The following is a 21,129-nucleotide window of genomic DNA, read 5'->3' on the forward strand; positions in this document are numbered from 1 at the left end:
TATATATAGAGATCATTTGTGTTCTTATGTGATAGGTATCTGTACTGACATATTTGTACCAGAAGCAGTGCATGGCCATTTGTCCTTTTAGTCCACCTTAAATGTAGGATTTAATAGATTTAAATATTTCTAGTCTCCACGGGGAAATAATACTTGGAGAACCATAAATGTTTCGGTGTAGCATTTTGTTTCAGATTTTTCTTACAGTATTTTCAAGGGAATGGAACGAAGACATCATTTACATGAAAAGTAGGGAGAAAAGTATAACATGTGGGCAATTAAGATTTATCTGCTGTAGTGTGCCGCTGACATAAGTAAAAAGCATTGACATTTTTAAAAACCAAAGCTCAAAGTTCTAGCTTATTTTTATCTAGATTCTTATTAAATGAGAACCAACTCTCACTTTGATTATCCTCTTATATATAAGAAGAAAACAAGTACAGAGCATTCTGAGTAGCTCTGAGGAAAAGCAAAGCAAAACAAAGCACCAGGGCTTCCCTAAGAAACAGGCTATTGCAGCCCAAAGTCTAACTCTGAGATGGGGTTATTCTGCATTTGTGCTTGATAGCAGCTAAGTGAAACAAACCAACCAACCAACCACTAAAAACAGTAACAGAATCATAGAATCACAAAATATCCTGGGTTGAAAAAGACCACAGTGATCATCTAGTTTCAACCCCCTGCTATGTGCAGAGTGACCGAACAGATCAAAGCCCAGCCCAAGAAACCCACAAAACATCAATGCCCCAAAATAATTGTGAACTAGTTTTCAAAGGGATCACGAGATAGTTGTATCAAAGAGGTTGAGGTAGCTCATCAGTACCACTCAGATGAGATGCTGCCCCAAGGCTTTGAGTTAATGCCTTTTCGCCTGAGAACGTGGCATCTTTGGGGCTACTACCCTGAGATAAAGATGGTACTAGGAGGCATTAATTGGTATTGTAGACGTTATGGGGCTGGGGTTGGACAGCTGCCCAGAGGGATGAACAGATTTGGCAAATTGGGGAAGCAGAGTTGGCAAATAAGCTCTTTCCCTTACACAGATATGCTAGCAAAACAATAATAATAACAGTGTTGTTGATGATGATGATAACAATAATAATAAACAATAATAAATCTTGACTTGACTAACTACATTAGCTTTCACATCCCATTCACCACTGTAAAGCCTTTGTCCCACCAAACCTTTTGCTGAGGGTAGGGGTAAGCTGTGCACCCACATTGCCATCACCGTGGGCAGATGCAGCAATCTTCCCCACACCACATCCTTCCTCTATAGTACTGCGTGCATCCTGAGGCAGAAAGCACTATCTGCGTATGCTGCATTAGATATGATTAAACCAGACTTCCAATTCCCAACCTGGCAGTTTTATTCTTAAAAGTACTAATATGAAAGCTCCAGTTTTCCATCCCATTCCCACGTCCAAGAGTTGGCACATCCCATTACAAATGGTTGTGGCAGGGTGATTGCTGCGGAGGTGCTTCTTGTACGCATGACCCTGCAGCTGAGGATGCAAGGAGAGAATTTGGCAGGATTCACTGGTATCACAGATATTGTTTGTGGTGTGTAGAAAGCTGTGGTTTCCTGTAGGTTAGGAAAGGAAATGCTGGAATGACTCTTCTCTGTTGTAAGTAAACTGCAGTGAGTCAGGCTCTCTAGCAATGATACGTTCGTGCCACCATCTCTTGACAAAAATGACTTGTTTTCAAGGAGGGACTCATTCCCTTCTGTGCAACAATCACAGGTTAAAAATCTAAATGCGTTTAGTTGGCGCAGATGGATTCCTGCTCTTGACAGTGTCGTTGCCATTCTGGCCTCAGCTGAATGTAATTGAACTCAGGTAATAATTGTGTTCATTTGTGGTGCTTGTAACGGAGTGGGATATGATAACCACTTAAAAAAAATTGCTTTTTAGAAATACTTTTATTCACAATGTCTTTCACTTCAATATGAAGTGAAGACAGCTTGAAAGGACAAATGGAGACCCTAAAATCTGATTCAGGAGAAGAAGCACCACATGCAACAGGACCCAATTTGTTAAAGGTAGATTTCTCTCCACTTTCCTATGGCTTCATTTTTTTTTTTTTTTTCAAAGCTGTTTGAAGATTGGCTTGAAAGTGGAAACTTGAGGACGATGGAAGAGTGAGAGCAGCAATGCTTGAAGTGACACTGGTGCTTGCACCCTTCTTTTGTATGGGGCCATGTCTGCTTCCTGGGCATGACTGCCACAGCTTGCCTGAGACAGGGATGTCCTGCAGCAGTTGTCAAATATCTGGAAAGCATTTAGTGCCTCAATGGCAGGTGGGGGAAGCTATTTCTGGTCGGTGATAGAAGAGCTGAGAAGAGAGGGTGCATGAAATCCAGAAGGATACGGTGCAATACAGAATGCACTTCAGGGCTAAAAGAGCCTAAGAAGAAGACTTGATAGATTTTTTCATCCTCATTCATTGTATTGTGTGAAAATCATCCCTGGTTCGAGGGCTTGTGGGGTGTGAAAGCTCTTTGTGTCCTATCTGATGCGAGGTGGCAGGGAGCACAGCTGAAAACATTGTGGCAAAAAGTGTCAAGATTTTCTTCAGTTCTATTGCCATGTGTTTCAAGAGGTGTCCTGGAAGTTCTCAATACTAGAAATGGGGATGCTCCTTGTACTCTCCTGAAGCCCAAGCTAGCGGTAACAGTGCTGGCTCTGCCTAGACCTGCTTATTTATCATGAGTGCCAAGGGAAGCTTTTTTGAAGTACTTTACGTGTGCTTATTAATTCCCAGATTTGTTTTTGAGCACATCTGAAATGAGGACGTGAACCAGATCAGCTTCAAGACAGCATTTGTCAGATTTTTCAAAGAAAAAGGCAGAACCCCTGTGCTTCCTATAGAATCATCTGAGTTGGAAGGGACTCTCAAGGGTCATCTGGTCCAACTGCATTGGACAAGATGATCTATCTTGAACAAGGTGGTCTATAGCTTCCCTGTAGTCAGGCAGCAGAATAGCAGTGATACTTTTGCCATCTTTCCCCATGCTACAGCTTGGTGTGCCACACAGCTGAGTGCCGGTGTGTGCAACCCAGGGTTCTCTCCTGGTGCTAATGGGAGTCATTTGGGAACCAGTGATGGAGCACCTGGTGAAGGGGTGTGGCCAGCCCTGGGAGCACAGGTGGAAGCAATTCACCTGAGTGATCAGAAGGGGTAGACCCAGGGTTATCCCCCTTCCAACCTCATTTAAGGGCTGGCAGTGGCAAGGGAAATGTCTTTACTTGGAGATCTTTGGAGCATTCAGTGAGCCCTGGTCCTCGGTAAGGGGTAAGCAGTTCCTTCTTTTTCTACTGGATTGTGATTGCTACCTTTCCTGAGTTTAAAGCAACTATATTTGCTGCTGCCTATCCTTGCAGGAATTTTTCTTCCATTATTTAATTTAGTAGTGGATGTCATTAATACAATGATTTAGCTGAGCAGAGGCTTGAGAGAAAGCAAATGTATGCTTGGCTATTAGGAGAGTATTCTTCTCTGCAGGAGCAGTGAGGCATTGGCACAGGTTGTCCAGGGAGTGGTGGAGCTGCTATCCATGGAGGTGCTGGACTCTATGGTCTCTTGAGTTCCCTTTCTGTGGTTCTGAGATTGTGCATTCAAGAACTGTGGAGATGTGGTACTGAGGGTCGTGGGCGGTATTGGTGGTGATGGGTTGACAGTTGGACTTGGTGATCTTAGTGGTCTTTTCCAACCTTAATGATTCTATGATTTTATGTAGAAATGACAAGTGTATAACAAACAGGATTAAGGTGAGGTAGTGAAGATATTCATGAAGTCATATTGATGAAGGCGTTGGCATCCCTGAGCGGTATTGTAGTAGATAGCATTTCTAATGGTATTTACTTCAACATGCAAATTAATACTTAATATTCCTTATGCATCTTCTGAAGGTTTTATTGCACGAGCCTTGAGACAATCACGACGGAGTCACATCCTTTTGGGATTTAACCAATGAGTGCTTGCTTGTTTGTTTTCAGCAATGTGTTAGTTTGTGTGAGTTCTGCATTGTTCAGCTCTTGGAGATAAGGAAATACGTAGTGAGCAGGCTTATATTCACTGTCTGCCAACAGATAGGTGTGCAGAAGTGTCACCCCATGCATGAGGTAAAATCCTGCCTGGTATGCTTGTATTCTGGAGCACCCATATACGTAATACATATATATTATATATGTTATATGTATAATTGGTGTGTGTATGTGTATCAGTGAAGGTCTATGATATGATACAGTGATGGCATAACCGTGGCTGGGAGCCTTTCTCCAGCTTGTCCTCAGATGTTAATAGTTTCTGTATATAATGGATTTAAACAGAGGCTTCTTTGCTTTGGAAAGTGGTAGGACTGTAATAAAATACAGCAAAAACTAAATAGCTGCTAAATTATATAGCGAAGTATAAAATCTATAATTAAGTAATAATGTGGGTTTAATATAAAGCAGAGAGTAGCTCTTTTATCACCGAATATTTGAGTAGTGATTATCCCATTGTAAAATACATGGCAGGCCACTCAAATACATGTCCTTCTACATGCTCCTTTTGGTCTTCTTTCCCCCCCCCCCCCCCCCCCCCCCCCCCCCCAATTCAGCAGTCTGAATGTATGGATGTGAATGATTTAAAGTGGCAGCTTATTACAGGACTACTTCTAAATGTGTCTTATGTAGCTGTGTAGGCGATACCTTTTAAAGTATCTCTGTGGGATGGCAAATGCCTACAGACAAAGCTCAACTATGGGGAATGCAGCATTTCATTGAACAGACTTTCTTTGTCTTGGTCTCATTAACAGTAGAGGAATGTTGGGGGGGGTATCTTAGGGAAATGTGTAAGGGTTACAAAGGAGAGTGAATGCAGATAAACTAGAAGCTGGATGGAAAGAATAACAATCCTGTTTCTCTATGGGAGCTGGTGGCCTTGGAGCTGGGCTTTATGATTTAGGAGTGAGGTCTGTGTTGGTGATATATTGTTCTGTGAACGCATCAGCCTGGGGATCTCAGAAAACTTGAGCTGTAGGAGAAAAACAGCAGCACAAAAAGAAAAGTAAATCCATGGCTTAGAGTTGGGCTGACAGCTTATGGGTGGTGGTGCAAATGGGAGTAAGGGAATGCTCATTAATGGGATAACACCCAATAGCTGCCAGGAGTGTGTGCCAGGAGCAGCAGGAGGTGTGTTGTAGATAGAGCACTGAGGATTGCCTCACTGCCCCAAGCTGCAAGAGGCCAGGACTCAGCTTAAGGAGAGCTCTGCTCTGTTTTGGTTCTGTATTTAAAAACAAAAATTGGACAAGGGGGAAATGGTTTCAAACTAGCAGAGAGGAGATTTAGATTGGATATAAGGGAGAAGTTATTTACAGAAAGGGTGATGAGGAACTGGCACAGGTTGCCCAGAGGTGTTGTGGGTACTTTGTCCCTGGAGACACCCAAGGTCAGGCTGAACGGGGCTCTGCGCTCCTGATGGAGCTGTGGGTGTCCCTGTTCACTGCGGGGCAGTTGGACCAGATGGCCTTTAAAGGTCCCTTCCTCCAGGCAGAAATCATGAAATCTTTTCAGTTGGAGGTCTGATGTTGCTGCGGATCAGTGGGCTGGGTTGTTTGCTTTGGTGCCACTCATCACTTTGATTTCCAGTGCGTGGCAGTGGGCAGAGCCAGCAGCAGGCATGCAGAAGCTCTTAGCTTCATGCTGAGAGGACTGGTATGGGTCAGCTGCATGTATTCTTAGTGATCCAAAAACAGACATAGAACATGCCAGTGGTGAAATTTGCAGGCTGATTTTTTTCCACCCTTTGATCTAGCAATGTAAGGCACAGTGACAGAGACCCCCATAACTCAGAACCCTATAACTCAGTCTCCGTGCGGTACCTTATTGTACAAATTAAATGCAGCATTTCCGAAGGGTATTTTCCCTAAAATTGTGACTTTAGGAGAGTAGGGAAAGACAATGTAAGCCTGCAGAACATTGTGCTTTTAAATACAAAAGAGCATCTATTCCTCGACACATGCGAGCAGTTTGTTCTTGGGCCGTTGCAGAGAGTGACTCAAGCTGCATGGGATTTCATGGGTTCTCATCCTTTCCCTTGTTTAAGTACTAGGTTTTTCTGTAGGTTAGGCACTTAATCATGTAAAACCCGTGGAACTCTGCAAGCTATCTGACTGACTGTCACATAATTATTTTCCCTGTTTGTGCTTGCGAGGTGGTTTTTGTGCATCTTTTGCTGGAGGGTGTTGGTTGTTTAGCAGCCTGGCACAGCCAGCACTGCTCTTCTCCTTTCCCCCATTTGAGTGTGCAGCCACCATTTTTAAAGGTTATCTCTTTCTTCTGCTATCTTTTTGCACTTTGCCGTTTACCCATTATAGCACTTATTGCTTTATTAAAAGTCCTGTAGGGGACAGCTAATATGTATTTTTCCTCCAAAACTCTCATAGGTGCAGTGAGGCAGTTCTTATTCTGCCTTGAATTTTTCTTTTCTCTCTTGACTGTCTCATTTCTAGGTTACTTTTCTTTGGAAGTGAAGCATGCTTTACTGATGGTTTTATTTTTTTTCCACTTTCTTGGGGTTACTGAATGTGGGTATCCCATGGCATTGCAGCAAGCAGACCTTTGGGTCTGGCCCAGGGGGTGTTCTTCTACCAGGTTGAGGCTCTGCTGCAAGGAGGAGACTTTGATGTTACTGAAACAGTTCTGGGAGTCCCTGCTCAAAGAAGAATGGCCCAAGTCCTCCAGTGTCTGGCATTGCTGTTTCCATGGGGTTTTGTGCTCTATTACCAAGTGTTTCCCAATGAGCTTCTGAGATGCTGAATACCTTAAGTTTAAGATAAGGCATTGTGATTCATATATCTTAACCTACAGATTTTCAAATGCTTACACAAAGTGTCTGTAGTTGGCTGCTGCTTCTTATTTTTGGACATTTCTAATAGTGCTCTTTCTGTGGTCTTTTATACTTGGATGTCACTACTGCTCTACTACTTCCAGGCTGTTGAGTCCCCATTGCTAGGGATGCAGGCTTCTGAATGGAATGGTTTTCCACTCCTGTAAGCTTCCTTTGTTCTTTGCCTTAGAAAACTAGCCAATGGAGTCTTATTTTTGAAGCATCATCAGCTGATGGTCACCATTCCTGATCCCTGGCAAGCGGATCTGGTGGGAAGTTGAGAGAGTGATGGCTAGAAAAGTAACACACAAGCAATGTTTTCTCAAGAGCTACTTTTTATAGCTTTGGAATAGTGTAATTGCAGAAATCTGGCATGCTGTGAGACTTGGGGAGAGTGTTTGGCTTCAGTCTTGGCATAGACGTTACTGAGGGTACATCGGGCACGTGTTGCTTCCATCTCTTGTACAGTGCTTTAAACCGCTTTTTCCCACCAGGATTGTGGAAGCACAAAGGTTGGAAATAAAAACCAACTGCTTAAAGCTCTCACACTTCAGTACATGTCTGTAAATGCCTTCCACTCCTTCCTGTTACTGCTCTGCTAAAGTAAGCTGGTTCTGGATCTCCCTCTTAATATGTGTTGTATAAAAGTGTTTAATAAGCCTGCAGGTTCATCTCAGAAGAACACAAAAAGGCACACTTGATAAAAATGCAAGGAGATGGAGGTAAACAGAAAGGATTCCCTTTTCCCTGACCAAAATCACAGAGGCCAGCAATGCCTGTGCCTCATTCCCCAGCTGGAGAAGAGCTCAGGAACGGAGCTCTCACTGTCTTGTCTCATTCAATTTCTGTCCTCATTGCAGGTTCTGCATACTTACAGAAAACAATTTCTTTCTTATTTAAGATGCCTAATTCAGTCAATTCACAGTAATTTCAATGGTGGGATTAGACCAAGCTAATTCAATCAGTGGAATGGTGGTGAGCCGTAAGCACAGAAATAGCGCTGCTGGGTCTGGAGGTCTCAATTCTCATTCTCTTAATATGTATCTGCACTTATATACTTCTCTGGATCGTCTCCAATGCACTCAACATTTTGCAGAAGCATACTTCTGTGCCTTTAATGTGTTGCAATTCCCTGCGCTGTGGGTGGGGGGATGTATGGGCAGTGGACACATGAAGCATGGCTCCTGCGGGCAGGTCAGTGTGTCCCACCAGCTGTCAGTCACAGAAAGACAGATTTCACACACACATTTTAGACTGTGGCAGCCTGCAGTGCTTCTGATCTTCAGTTATCTCTTGGCATTACCTCCCAAAGGCATAGGGAACGACTACAAATGGCTGGGGGTGGGAGAATTGTAATATAATTAATAAATGTTTTCATCGGAAGAAAAAATGCTCAGGGATCTTTTTCTTATCCTGGTTTCTGAACGCTAAAATGCTTCAGTATAGCTGGGATGCCTGCTATAAGCACTGGCTTTCAGTTGGCTGTGCTCTTCTCCAGAGCTGAAATGGTCTGTAATTCTGAGATGTTTCTTCTACACATCAACAGGAGAGTTTTATTGGGTGCCCCTTTACCTTCAGCCTGAATAAGCTAAGCAAGCAGGCCAACCCTTGGCTGCTGACCCTTTCCATGGCTCTGGCTATGTAGGAGCAGGGCTGTTGTTGAGTGGTGCATGCCATGCTGCAGCCCCAGAGCAGAGGGGAATTGTGGGGTGGGTGATCAGCCTGACATGTTATCAGGAGCAGCAGCAAGATGTAATGACTTTGTCTGCATGTTTGTCCGTACTGTGGGCAGGAAGTAATCTCCTGGAAAGACACTTTAAATCTCATGAACAGGCATCAGGTGCTATGGTCCTGTTTTAATACAGGCTACTTCAGGGAATACAGGTGTGGAGGCTCAGGGCTGGGCTGTAATGCTTCTGAAGGAAAGGTGAGCCCAGAGCCTGCCATCTCTGCTGTGGCTGGGCCTGGTGTTTATCGAAGAGACACCAATTTGTTTAAGAACTGTATCCCAGAATATTAAATTTGGCACCGAATAAAATGTAGTGCTGATTCCTGAATGTGACTGCTTGTTAAGACTTGTTAAAGTAAACATGCCAGCAAAGCAGACAGGTACTGAAGCAACTTGAGCAAGGGGCTGTTCTGCCTCTTACTAGGAGGAGCAGCCTCATTCAGCTTGCAGCAAAACATGTTCCCTGCTTTGGTTCTGACTCCTTGCAGTGGCTGCTGGTACTTTTTTCCAGTTTTCCACTCCTTAAAGCCAAAGCTGGCCAGATGGGACCTGCCAAACAGAGATGGGATGTTCTTATTGCCTTTCCTACAGATGTGAGGTTACACTTCTATTTCTTATTGGCATTGCAACAGCTCATGCCAATGTTTGCTGCTGAGTTAATGGAGATATTAAAAGCTCAGTATTTTAGGCTGCAGTGAGGCTTGAACAAGAAAAGGAAAAGCTTTGGCACCACAGAACAGTCTCCCTAGTTTAGCTGATAGCATCCCTTGGTGCTTTTCCACCAGCACAACAGGGAGGGGAGGCTGACAGCTGCAGGAGTCCTGCATTATATCCTGCATTACACATCATGCCTGCACATCCCTGGTGTAAAGATAACAACCAGGGTGAGCTATATGGTTATTCCCCTGTAATCATCTATTAATTAAAATCTAGGGAAAAACTTAGAGGTGGACTGAATGATCTGATTTACACAGCTCTCAAAGCACAATCCCTTTTCTTGGAAAGAAGCAAAGTTCCCACACAGCTCTGGTTGACTGTGTTACTGCTCTGTGGGAATGGAGATTACCAGTAGATTGCATTAGCTTGTAGCACTGCTGTGCGTTTCCCAGCCAAACACTGTAGTTAGTGTGCTCTTTTCATGGCTTGGCACTCAACAGCTTGAATGTGTCAGAATTAATGAGGGGGAGAACGAAGCTGTAGTGAGTGGAAGCACAGAAAAGAAGATGTAAAGGGAGAAGAGATGAGTGTTTGAGTCACAGCTTAAAGCTCTGAAGAATTAGAGCACTATTATCTTGTCACACCGTTCATCTGCTTTATAACAACACAGCCAGCACCCTTTTATATCTGTTAGTGTCACATCACACTGTCCTGGGGTCTTCTGCCCTTTCCCATGGAGGTATCTCAGGTACATCCTGCTGTCCCAGATACCTACTCCTGTTTGGACAGGGACTCAATTGAGTTTTGAGCTAGTTCAAAAGATGCTATTTAGGCATAGCTAAAACATCAGGAGCTGCTGCTCCGTGAATGCACAGTGGGGCAGTGACAGATCTTTGGCAGAAAGAAATAATATAAATATTGCTCTGCTAACAAAGTAAGGCTCTTTCTGCAGGCACCCTCTGCAGCTTGCCCCATGGGTTGGAGGGCTGTGGGAGGTGGTATCTCTGAAATGGAGAAGGTTCTATGTCTTGGGGGAGAGCATGCAGAGATGGAAAAGAGGTAAGGAAAGGGAAGGAATGGGACTGGGATGACATTTTTAGGCTGTGAGAGGTGATGAGCAGACAGAAGGAAACATTTTAGGCTCTCACTGGTAATGCTATGGCTTCCCTAAGACATCATATAAAAAGGGAATGCAAAGCAAATGGATCCAAGGGATAGCTGATGAGCCAAGCCTTTACAAAGCGTGCTGGTGGGAATTTGCTAATGCTCAGAAGAGAAGTACCTTGAGCCTCTGGGGCTGGTGCAAGCCCTCGGACCTCTCGTGTTCTGCTGCATTATCTGATTGGCAGGGCATTGGTTTGGGATGGGTTATTTCACCATCCTGTTGAAAACGTTGCTGTTGGGAAATAGGGAAAGATTTTAAAAATGTATTTTAAGCTTTGTTTAAAGTTCAGCGTGCAAACTCTGTTTTACTCGCTGTGATGAGCAGTTTCCATCTCGTTGAGGTTTCCAGGTGCTCAATATTCCTAGCGTGCTGCCAGAGGTGTGATTTAGCTTTTCTGGCCTTCTCAAAACATTGTGACTCAAACTCGTATCTCAAAGCCTAGCATTATTTACAGACAGCAGCAATTTGTACTACGCTACACTTTAGAAGTATAGGCAGTATTTTGCTGGAAGTACACAGCTGCAAGTGGTGAGAGGTGACAAAAATCTTCACTTGTGATGCTGTACTTGGGCGTGTAGCTGGCTGTTTGTGATGCCTGAAGTTCGTGTGACTGGTGGTTAGAAACTTAGGTGTATTTTAATCCCGTGTTGTACTGCCCTGGGCTCAGCTGTCGCTGCTTCTACACCATCCACAGAATGTGAATTCCGTTGCTTTGCTTAATGTTATGCAGCCCTTCTATATACAGCAGCCCCCAAACTCATCTTTTGTTCATGTGTGTCCTTTTGCTCCGCAGTTTTCCTTGCACTTTTAGACACTCTGGCCACATGCACAGGCACGGCTCTGCAGATCTGAATGGCACAATGCATCCCAGGAGCGGCTGTACTAGGAGGGAGGAGGCAGGAAATCCAAATGAGGCCCTGGGGATCCCATTAGTTTCTGCAGCAATCTTTGCATGCTGGAGCTGTGAAGGGTTTTACGCGTAGTAGCGTGAGAAAGGTAGCATGGGAATATTTTGATACTTATTACATAAAGGGAAAAAAACAACACTGTTCTTTACTGTAGTTTCACTAACTTCTGCTGCTTTAATTAGGCTTCTCAATCAATAAAATTGTCCCGCCGAAAAGATGCAACCAGTCAATTAGTTATACATAGCAAAGTCATACATGACACTTCTCTCATCTCTGGTGTTGTTATTCACGAATTAAAGCGTCCCACGGTGCGGAATTGTAAGTGCAAGTGTCCTGCTGTGTAAATGGCTTTCTGCATAGTTTCATGCTGATCTGTCTGCTTGACTAAGCTGTATGGGAAGTTGGTGGTACGAGCTACTCTTTGCAGCTAGACAGGCAAACAGCACCTGGAGCTGGACAAAAAAGGCTGTAAGACAGTTTGATATTTTTAGGAAACATAATTAATTTTTCTCTATGTGAACGGCTCTTGAAGAAACAAAAAGCCTTCCTTTAGAAGTGGAGAATGTGTCGGTAGAGCTTTGTACCCCCAGGTATGTTCTCCTGGGGACCTCCACCTTGGGGTCTTCTCCGCAAGGAGAAGTGTTGAACTCTCCTGGTTTGGGTTTAGCACTACCTTGGGTGCAGTGAAAGAGTTAATGCAGTTGTGGGGCATGAAAAGATATAGGTATGTCAGCCTGAGAAACTGTGTGCAGGAGATCTGAAGTCCTGGCAAAGCTTCCTTTGAGCAGCAGCAGAAATGCTCACCTCTTCTTTCCCAAGGATGTTGTGCAACACGCGGTGCTTTATAGGTTTCACAAATACAGTTACTTACAAAGTGTTTCAGCTTTCCTTTTAGAAAAGACATTGCGTGTGTGCTCCTTTCTGTTATTTTCACAAGCAGACCTTTTCTGGTAGCCATGTATCCTTAAAGCAGTATTTTTTCAAACAGAATATAAAATCCTATGTTTGTTTTATCATCATTTTAAACATACTCAGCTCCATTACAATTTCCATGTGTACATGTCCTCTTTGGGATATGGAGTGCTTTCATTTCTTATTTATTCTTTTAGCCCTGATAAATACTTAGACTAGCCCTAAATTTGTGCAGATTGTCTTAAAAATTAACTCTGAGTTCAGCCCTGTTGGTTCCCATTTCCATGCTCATTTTATGTACATTTTCACCAGCTTGCCAAGCCACTTCTCAAGGTTTTCAGGCTGAACACCAAAACGCGTCTCTTCTTCAGTTAGTTGGTTTGACAGTCGCTTTCAGCACAAGTATGATCAAAGGCACATTTGTCCAGCCCTGTAGACTTTTAAGAAATGGAACAAGTGAAGCCTGCAGGACATACTTACATGGTCATTATAAACTCCCCATAAGGCTCTTGTCAATATTCAAGATTAACCAAGAGCTACAGATACTGAAGGTTTTCCTTTTCTTTAGGGCCCTTTCTGCCCTAGTAACATAAACTGCGTGCATGTCTTCCATACCACATGTTTGCCAGCAGCAGAGTAATTCCTCCCTTCCCAAATATAGCCCCCACCCTTGTAGTGGGATGTTAGTTTCCACACTGGGCATTCTCTCTAAGATGTCTCATCTGTTTACTCCCTTTTTTTTTAACAGTGCCCCAGTCTTGCTTCTTCATTTATCAGTTTCTCTTTCAAATTAGGGCAATATTAAAATGCCTCCTCTAATGGGTATATTAAACTTCCTTGTGGTTGAGAGCCCTGTAGGCAATGAGCAAGAACTGATCCATAGATCTCTTCTAAATGCAAGTATGTTACTCAGCTTGCCCCTCTTAGACACAGGTTCCTCTTTGAGGATCTTGGCATGCCAGTGAGTTGATGCATCCCAAGCTGATCTCATCCCTATTTTTCTCCTTTTTCAAAACTAATTGGAGATATTTTGTTTCAACCCCTCTTCAGGACCTCAAATGCCATATGCAGTTATCAGTATTTGTTATATTAAATTAGATGTTTGAGCATCTCAAATTTAAGCTTCTGACCCTTGTTAGTTTTTCATTAGCTCGCCCAGCAGATACCAGCTGCCCTCAGACTTAGAGTAGTACTCGAAAGTTTATTTTGTGCCTTTCAAATTGTTCTTTCTGAACTACTTTAAGGATCGCCTTCAGCTTTCATCTTTTATATGGATGTTCAGTGCTGTAATAAATACAGTTTCTGAAGAAGTTGGCAAGCTCTTTGTTGAGGGAGGTGAGTTTAATTAAAAACCTGGAGAAATGTCTGTATCGTAGAACTGTAAGAAGAGTGGAACTATATTTATACAGAAGGGATGAATAAAATGACACAGTAAAGGTTATGTAAAATAGCGTTTAGCTTAAAGACAGCAAATGACATCTAATTACCATTTTTTGTAATACAAATTATGGGGATGTGCTTTGAAATTCAAAGGAAAAAAAGCAATACAATGGAAGTCTTTCAAAAAGCCTAATTAATGCTTGTCTTGTTAAGTTTTGTGTCCCCGAAGGAGGACTGAGATATTTGGGGAGGTTTTGGAATTGGGTATAACCGAGTATCAATATATGGCCTCAGGCCAACACTGTGGCTCTTACTGAACAAACCACCCTGGATGGGATGAGGTCGAATCATTTGGTAGGAGATGTGGGGTCACTTCCTTGGAAGCAGCGGGTGAAGGTGACAGGGCTGAAGGCTGGATCGTGCAGCTTGCCCTTGAGAAAGAACCATAGTAAAATGGGCAATGAGATGAACAGATCCCTTTTTATTTCTGCTTTAAATGGACCGTTTTGTTGTCAGAGCAGTGCCTGGGAGCTTCAGTGGGAGGAGGAGCTGGCCCATGTTCTCCAGCACGAAATACAGAATCGCAATAAAAGCTGTGGTGAATTCTCTTTGTCATGTATGCTTAAATATCAACTGTGTTACTCTTTTTGTTAGCTTCTTATTAAGGGTGACCAGAAGTTGTGGTTGTAGAAATTACTTGATGGAAATTACAGCTCCCCTGCAGTGTTTTGTATGGGACAATTTTGCTTTCTCTGGGTGTTTTCATAGTTGATGTTACTGTAGGTAAATACGAGGGATGACTTTATTCTAGAGGAAACAAGAGCAACCAAGATGGAGGCAGCTGGAAACAGGCAGAGTTAGGTAGAGGGGGGCAGCCTGTCAGAGAGCTGCTCTGTGCGTCATGTAAGTTAATTCAGGAAGATTTTCTGACAGCCTGCTAGGAGACTTCACGTACTCTGTGTATTCTTTCTGTTACTTTGAAAAAAGCCTTTTCTGCTCTGCATTTTTGTGTAGAGCTCACTGAGCATTCTCCTTTAAACTCAAAGAAGTCCCAGGAGGGGGTCAGTTTTGGTGTTGTTTGCTTTGTTTTTTATATCTGTTAAGTTTTATTAGTAACCATTTCCATTGGTTTATTGTCATAGTCATATTTGATCTTATCCAGGTGTTTCTGTGTGGAACGTCCTGTGCTTATTCCTATGCAAAATATACACAGATACTGGGATATCCTGGGTCTTCATAGTTTATTGTAGCAAGAGCAGAACTCTGGAACACTTTTATTTAGTCATTTCCTTCCTGCTTATTTCTTCCTCACTAATTCATCATCAGCATCCACTGAGAGCAGTGCTTGTCCAGCGGCCAAATGCAGCTCTTTAAAAAGCAGTACCATTTGGATGCTTACCCGTTTGTCTACCTCTGAATGTATATATGTATAATGCATTGAGAAGGGGTCTGGTGCCAAAGGGAGGAATGGCAAAAACCTTGGGTTTTTTGTACCTCATCCAGCATGGCTGAGAAAACAGGGCTGAATACCTGCATCTCTCTGCTTTGACACATTTGGTAGTCAGTGATGGCTTTCCCTATGCCGCAGCTGCTGTGACCCTGCGATCTACCTTCATTTAAGATGGAGCTAAAGCAATTACAAGTGCAAAAACCTCACAAGACAGGTCGGTACCAGGAAGGGAGGAGTCCTGCACAGCTCTGAAATCAGAATGCCTGTTGCTCAGTGTGCATTGGGCATGCAAAGCAGGGCTGCCTCCAGACAAATGCCCTGGCCATGCAAGGGGACCGTAGGAACTCAGCATCCTGCAGCCATCACTATGTGCTTCTGCCTCCAGGTCGACACATCCTACACCGCAGGACTCATGGCAAAGAGAGGTGCTATTTTAGTCAAACATCATGCAAATCCAGATCAGAAATTGATTGTATTGGAGGCCTGAAAAAAGCTCAAGTCCTGAAGCACCATGAAAAACATTTACTCTCAGTACTCCAGATGAGACGTACAGCCTGGAAACTTCAGCGCACTGTGGTTTTGTGTTACATCCAGTAATGTGCATTTTTGACATTGGAATAGCCAAGCTCAGAGAGGGAGATGGCAGGAAAAAAAAAAACCAAGGAAGATCAAAGTAAGGGTGCAATCTGGCTCTACATTTGCCAGCTCACACTAATATGTCAGTAATTCAAGCACTCATAAAAGCACACATTTACAGGCACTGTACTTTAAAGGCCATTCCCAAATAGGCAGCCCAGAAGACATGGATGGGGCAGATGCAAACTTCGCTGCACACATAGCACAGTGCTGAATTGTGCTTTGTTTGCTACAAAGCTGTACTTGCACCGTGAGAGGGATGCACCTGCGTGCCAGCTCCGGCCACAGGGTGCAAAAGAATTGTCTGCTGCTTCTGTGGATATGTTTTCATTTTTTTATTGAAATCCAGATTTAGGAGCAAATGGATATAAATCATGCTGGAAGAAGAAACATTAATGTGTTTTTTCTCTATCTCTGCTTGAATGTTGCATCTTTCCTTGTTCCAGTATAAAACTACTCCTTTGCTCGTGCAGCATGAAGTGGCAGAGTACCACTGTGGGGTTCAGGGAGGGGATCCGTTGAGAAAGCAGATGGTATTGGGTTGAACCCCTCCTTGTACTGGTGATGCTGTTGTCAGAAACTGGAAGCACAAATCTCTGAGAGTAGAGAAATCTGCTGTTGCTCCAGCTGTTAAATAAATCCCCTCTGTGCCACATCCTGAAGCAGAGCCTGCTGGGTCTTCCTGCATCATTCATGGTGTGTCTGGAGGGGTAGAATAATGCAATATGCTCCTTCTGTTTAGTTAAACGTACACATGCTTTTCATCATTATTTTATAAGATACACACTATGAGACACAAGTACTGGAAATGACTCTGTTCCTGCTGCAGCTTAATTTTCTCAACAATCCCACAACACTGAACACAAGTTAGGATGGGTACTTTACTTACCCCCACTGCCAGAAAGACCCTGAGGACACAGTTCTTTGCCTGAGGCTTTCCTGAGCAGAGAAACAGTGATTTGAATAAAACAGCCTAAAAGCAGAAGACAGGCAATGAATTCTGCCTGCGGGGCCGGGCAATGAGGGACTCCAGGTCCTGCAGTGCAGTCGGCACATGCCTCAGCTGAGGATGTCAATATTGTTTTCAATTAAGCTTCCCAGTTCAGAGAGATAATGCAGAGAGAAAAGGAGCGGCTCCTGTCTGAGTCTCAAGCTCTTGAGTTTCACCCACTGGGTCCGTAGGTATGAAAGGATGGAAAAGGAAAACTTCTTCCTCTGGCAGGACGTGCCCCAGCTCTCACCACACTGCAGCATCTCCATCAAAACAATAAGTCTTGCCATGCTGAACACTGGAAATGCAGACTTGGATGTCAAGTTTTTTTTCCCTGTCCTGTTCTCATCTGAAGAACTATGGCTCCAACAAATGCATTGGGGATGCCATGTTGGTATTTCTGATCAACAGCATCCTGGAAAACAAGAGTTTTTGCACATTTACAAGTGGGATTTGGGAATCAAAGAACTCATCTCCTTGTCCCGGGCATCCCTATTGCCCCTTCATATTTATCTCAGTATGTATCTTACAATATACCCTGCGTTGTGAGCACCACCCATACTTCATTTTTATTTGTCATTGCCAGCCAAAACTTAGTGGCTTCTGTGATGATAGAAATAAAACTAAACCCCAGCTATAACGTCTGCAGTATGAAAAAGGAGCCCATCAACTTTAGTTGTACTGTAACTCTCTTTAGCCCCTTTGATTGCAGTATAATATTTTATTGAGAAACGTTATGAAACCCACATTACAGGTAGATGGACACACCTGTTTTCAGTGCGTTACTTACAACTTTCTCTTACAATCTTACAACTTTCTCTTACAATTTTAGTTCTTACAGTCAGAGAATAAGCTTTCCTCCTGAAATCATGCTTCCCAGAAAGTTTTCTAACATGTGCTTTGTGCAGAGGGATGAATGAGAAAATCGCTTCTCTCTGTATCCTTTATGACTCAGTTGCTCGCTTTGGGATTGACTTCATGGTAGACATCCCACATACATAGCTTTCATCTCTGGGGCACTCATAAATGTATCTCTTTGAAGTTGCTAACATCCTCCTATCTCACAGAGCTCGTGCTGCTCCGCAGTCACCCTCCAACACATTTATGGAGGATTTGAAGCCTAATGAGATGATGCCCACACCTGATTGCTGTGAGTCTTATTGGCATCTAAATCTCTGCTCTCATTAGCTATTATTACAATATCTGTTTACCATCAGGCACAATAAAAGTGTCAGCAGAGAGTATAATGAGCAGTACAGAAGGGCAGTGTCTGCATGTACCTTCACCTGAGCTGCATGGCCGTAGTTAACGAGCTGCTGTGCGTCTGTCTCTATTATTTTTGTATAAAGTGAGTGTGCGTAAACATGCGTAGCTACACCAGTAGTGAGGTAGTTGCATGTATCTACTTGCATGTATATACATATATAACTTGGGGGGTGCCAGAGGATAACTTTAGGGAGCTGCAGCTTTTCCTAGGCTCGTTAAAAGCCTCTCTTCCTGTGCTCCCATGCAGACTGCCAGAGCTGCAGCCATTTGTCTTACAGAACAATTTCCAGCAGACATAAATGGATCCTTGTTTTGCTCGAGAGGTACTAAATTACCTTTGCTGTTAACCTGGCCTATTAAAAGGCCGAGTACGAGTGTTCACGGCACATGCCGTGCAGCGATGGCTTTCTGGTCTTGGGGGATGGATATCAGAAACGATGTAGTGCTTATGTAGCATCTGTATCAGAGGGGAATGAAGGAGCGTTGGCTGCTTATCTGGCTCCTTGGTGCCTGCGTGGATTGCAGAGATAGGTGGTATCTCTGCAGCTACAGCTGACCCCATTGTGCAAAGGAAAATACACCGCGTACGATTGCCGTCGACTACGCGTGTGAAATAGAAAGATGAGTTAGCAGCCAGCTATCAGTCAGATTTAAGGCAGTGATACTGCACTTCCTATGTGTAAGTGGCAGATCTCCAGCATGGCAGTGAGGTTCCTCGGGTGGTGCTGTAACTGTGAGATGGAGTCCAGCAGGAGTTTTGGCCCTAGCCAGACACAGCCACGGAGGGCCAGCTGGCTGGGGCTGACTGTGGGAGGAAACTTCTGCTCTTCAGATGTTGGCATACAGGGATGAATTGGTTAAAATACATGGTGGAACTGTGTCAGGTAGAATTATTTACGGGAAGGATGCTCTGTCTTTCAGAATTACAAGAGGCAGTAGAAAGAACAGTAAACTCAGATAATTGCTGTCTTCGGAGCTCACTCAGCTAGTGGTGTCAGCTGAACAGCTAAGCCTTTGCTATGAAGAATGTATGAAAACAATACAGGTGGAACCTCTAATTTCTCCCTACAGAATGTCTGTACTTGATGAACTGATGAACTGCTAAGATGTGTTGGAAATACGTGCTCACGGCAGAGCACTGTGGTGCTATTGGATCTTTTTTTCCAAAATATAAACTGCATTTCATTCGTTGTTTTAACATTTACAAATCTTTTTTTAAATTCTTTTTTTTCCTATTAAATTATCTACGATTTTGCCATTCACAACCAACCAAGTTGCCATATGTACTAGACATTCATTGTACCGCATAGAAACCTGCCTGAAATGGTCAGTCTAGCTGAAATGACCTGCACTTCTTTACGTCTGATGGAAAGCACTCCTTTACAAGCCGATGTTTTCCTGCTCCCAGTAAATTTACTGAAACTGTGCACTTTCTAGTAACTTGATGGCAACGTTCATCAGCAAATACAGCAGGAGAGTTTCCCTTCCAGTGCCCCCCACCACTCTGCTAAATGACATTCATTTCTTCCTCTTTTATTAGAGCTCATTTGAAAACAAGTTAATGTACTTTATGTACTTTATGTATGAGCAGACAAACAGAAAAATTGGGATCCCATTCGTATTACCTGTCTCCTCCGCTTTTCAGAGTGGGAAGTGAGACTATATTTTATGGAAGGGTCTCATACTAAAAGCTATAAATAATACTTTCCAATCCATTTAGTTCTAAAACTAAAAGCATTTCTCAACAAGGAACTTCTGTCTTGAAAATTATGCTCCAAAAAGAAATTCCTGATAAATTCACTTTGTTCTGCAGTGCAATTTCAGAAGAAAAATTGGGATTTGCACTTGTAAGATTTTACTTCCTGTGACTGTTGATATGGGTAAAACCTCAATAACCAGATTGTTTGTGAACTAAAAGACTAGAAAATAAAAGCAAAATAATTTATTGGATTTTATTCATGGGAATATTTCTAAATATTTTATTGAAACTATTTTCTCATTATTTTTCCCTGTAGTGAAATAAGATATGAAGATGAAATTTATTGCAATTACTCTCTGAAAAAAATACGACTGCGGAGGTCTTGAGAGCAGTTTTGTTTACTTGAACTGTTCCTCTAAGGAGAAACTCTTTATTAGTAGGACTGTGCATGAAAATGTTTATAGTTAATACAAATGTCTAAGCTGCTTCTAAGATGAAAACCTGGGCATTTTGGGTTCTGTGCATCACGTTCACATGATACTGTTTTCTTTGAGCATAATGCAATGTTAATCTTTTTTATTTGGTTTTGCGGTGGGATTCTTACTTCAGAAATATATGGTGTAGTATATGGCATGTAGTAATGAGTTCTTGAAACTTATCAGAAATATGTCCATGAAAGTTGAAAAAAAAAAAATCTGAAAGCTCCAAAAACAATAACAACACCTCTGGACAACTCTCAAGGTCAATGAGAAGTTTGTCATAGAATCACAGAATTCTATAGAATTCATTTGAGTTGGAAGGGACCTCTAAAGGCCACCTGGTCCAACTCCCTGCAGTGAACCAGGACACCCCCAGCCCCATCGGGTGCTCAGAGCCCCGTCCAGCCTGACCCTGAATGTCTCCAAGGATGGGGCATCCACCACCTCTCTGGGCAACTTGTAACTGTGCCTCACCACCCTTACTGTAAAAAACTTCTTCCTTGTATCCAAACTTTTTGTCACATACATTGAAAGTAGAATGAAACCTTAATGATTTGTTCTGTCTCTGAAACATGCTAATGTGCTAAAAACATCTCCAGGTCACTCACTGTCATTGGCCACTCATCGAGAGTGATGCATCCCAGTTGATAAACTCAGCCCCCAATCCATTGTCTGCTTTCAGACTGACTTCTCCCAATCTCAGTGACATGGTTGGTTTTAGGCAATCTTCCCATAGCCCACGTACAGTAGAGATAAAATTTAGCTAGATGTATATTTTGGATCACTTCAATGCATGCTTAGTCCATTGTCTGGCAGATGAGTTTAACATGACTATTTTGAAGTGTGTACCCATTTTCATGTTTTCTCATGACGTAATTAGTTTCCTCTACATTTCACAACAAATTTTCAAATTCTGAAATTTTGCTAATTACATTTTTCCCCTTGTCTTGTTTTTTTGTTTGTTTGTTTTGTTTTTGT

At 42.9% G+C, this 21,129-nt stretch overlaps 1 protein-coding gene across 3 annotated transcripts in view; it reads left to right on the forward strand.

The window, feature by feature from the left end:
- PRKG1 (protein kinase, cGMP-dependent, type I) overlaps positions 1-21,129 on the forward strand; it is a 390,857-nt gene that overhangs the window by 190,634 nt on the left and 179,094 nt on the right. The gene's annotated exons all lie outside the window — the stretch shown is intronic.

The sequence above is a fragment of the Gallus gallus genome, chromosome 6 (assembly GCF_016699485.2).
Source record: "Gallus gallus isolate bGalGal1 chromosome 6, bGalGal1.mat.broiler.GRCg7b, whole genome shotgun sequence".
NCBI classification, from domain to species: domain Eukaryota; kingdom Metazoa; phylum Chordata; class Aves; order Galliformes; family Phasianidae; genus Gallus; species Gallus gallus.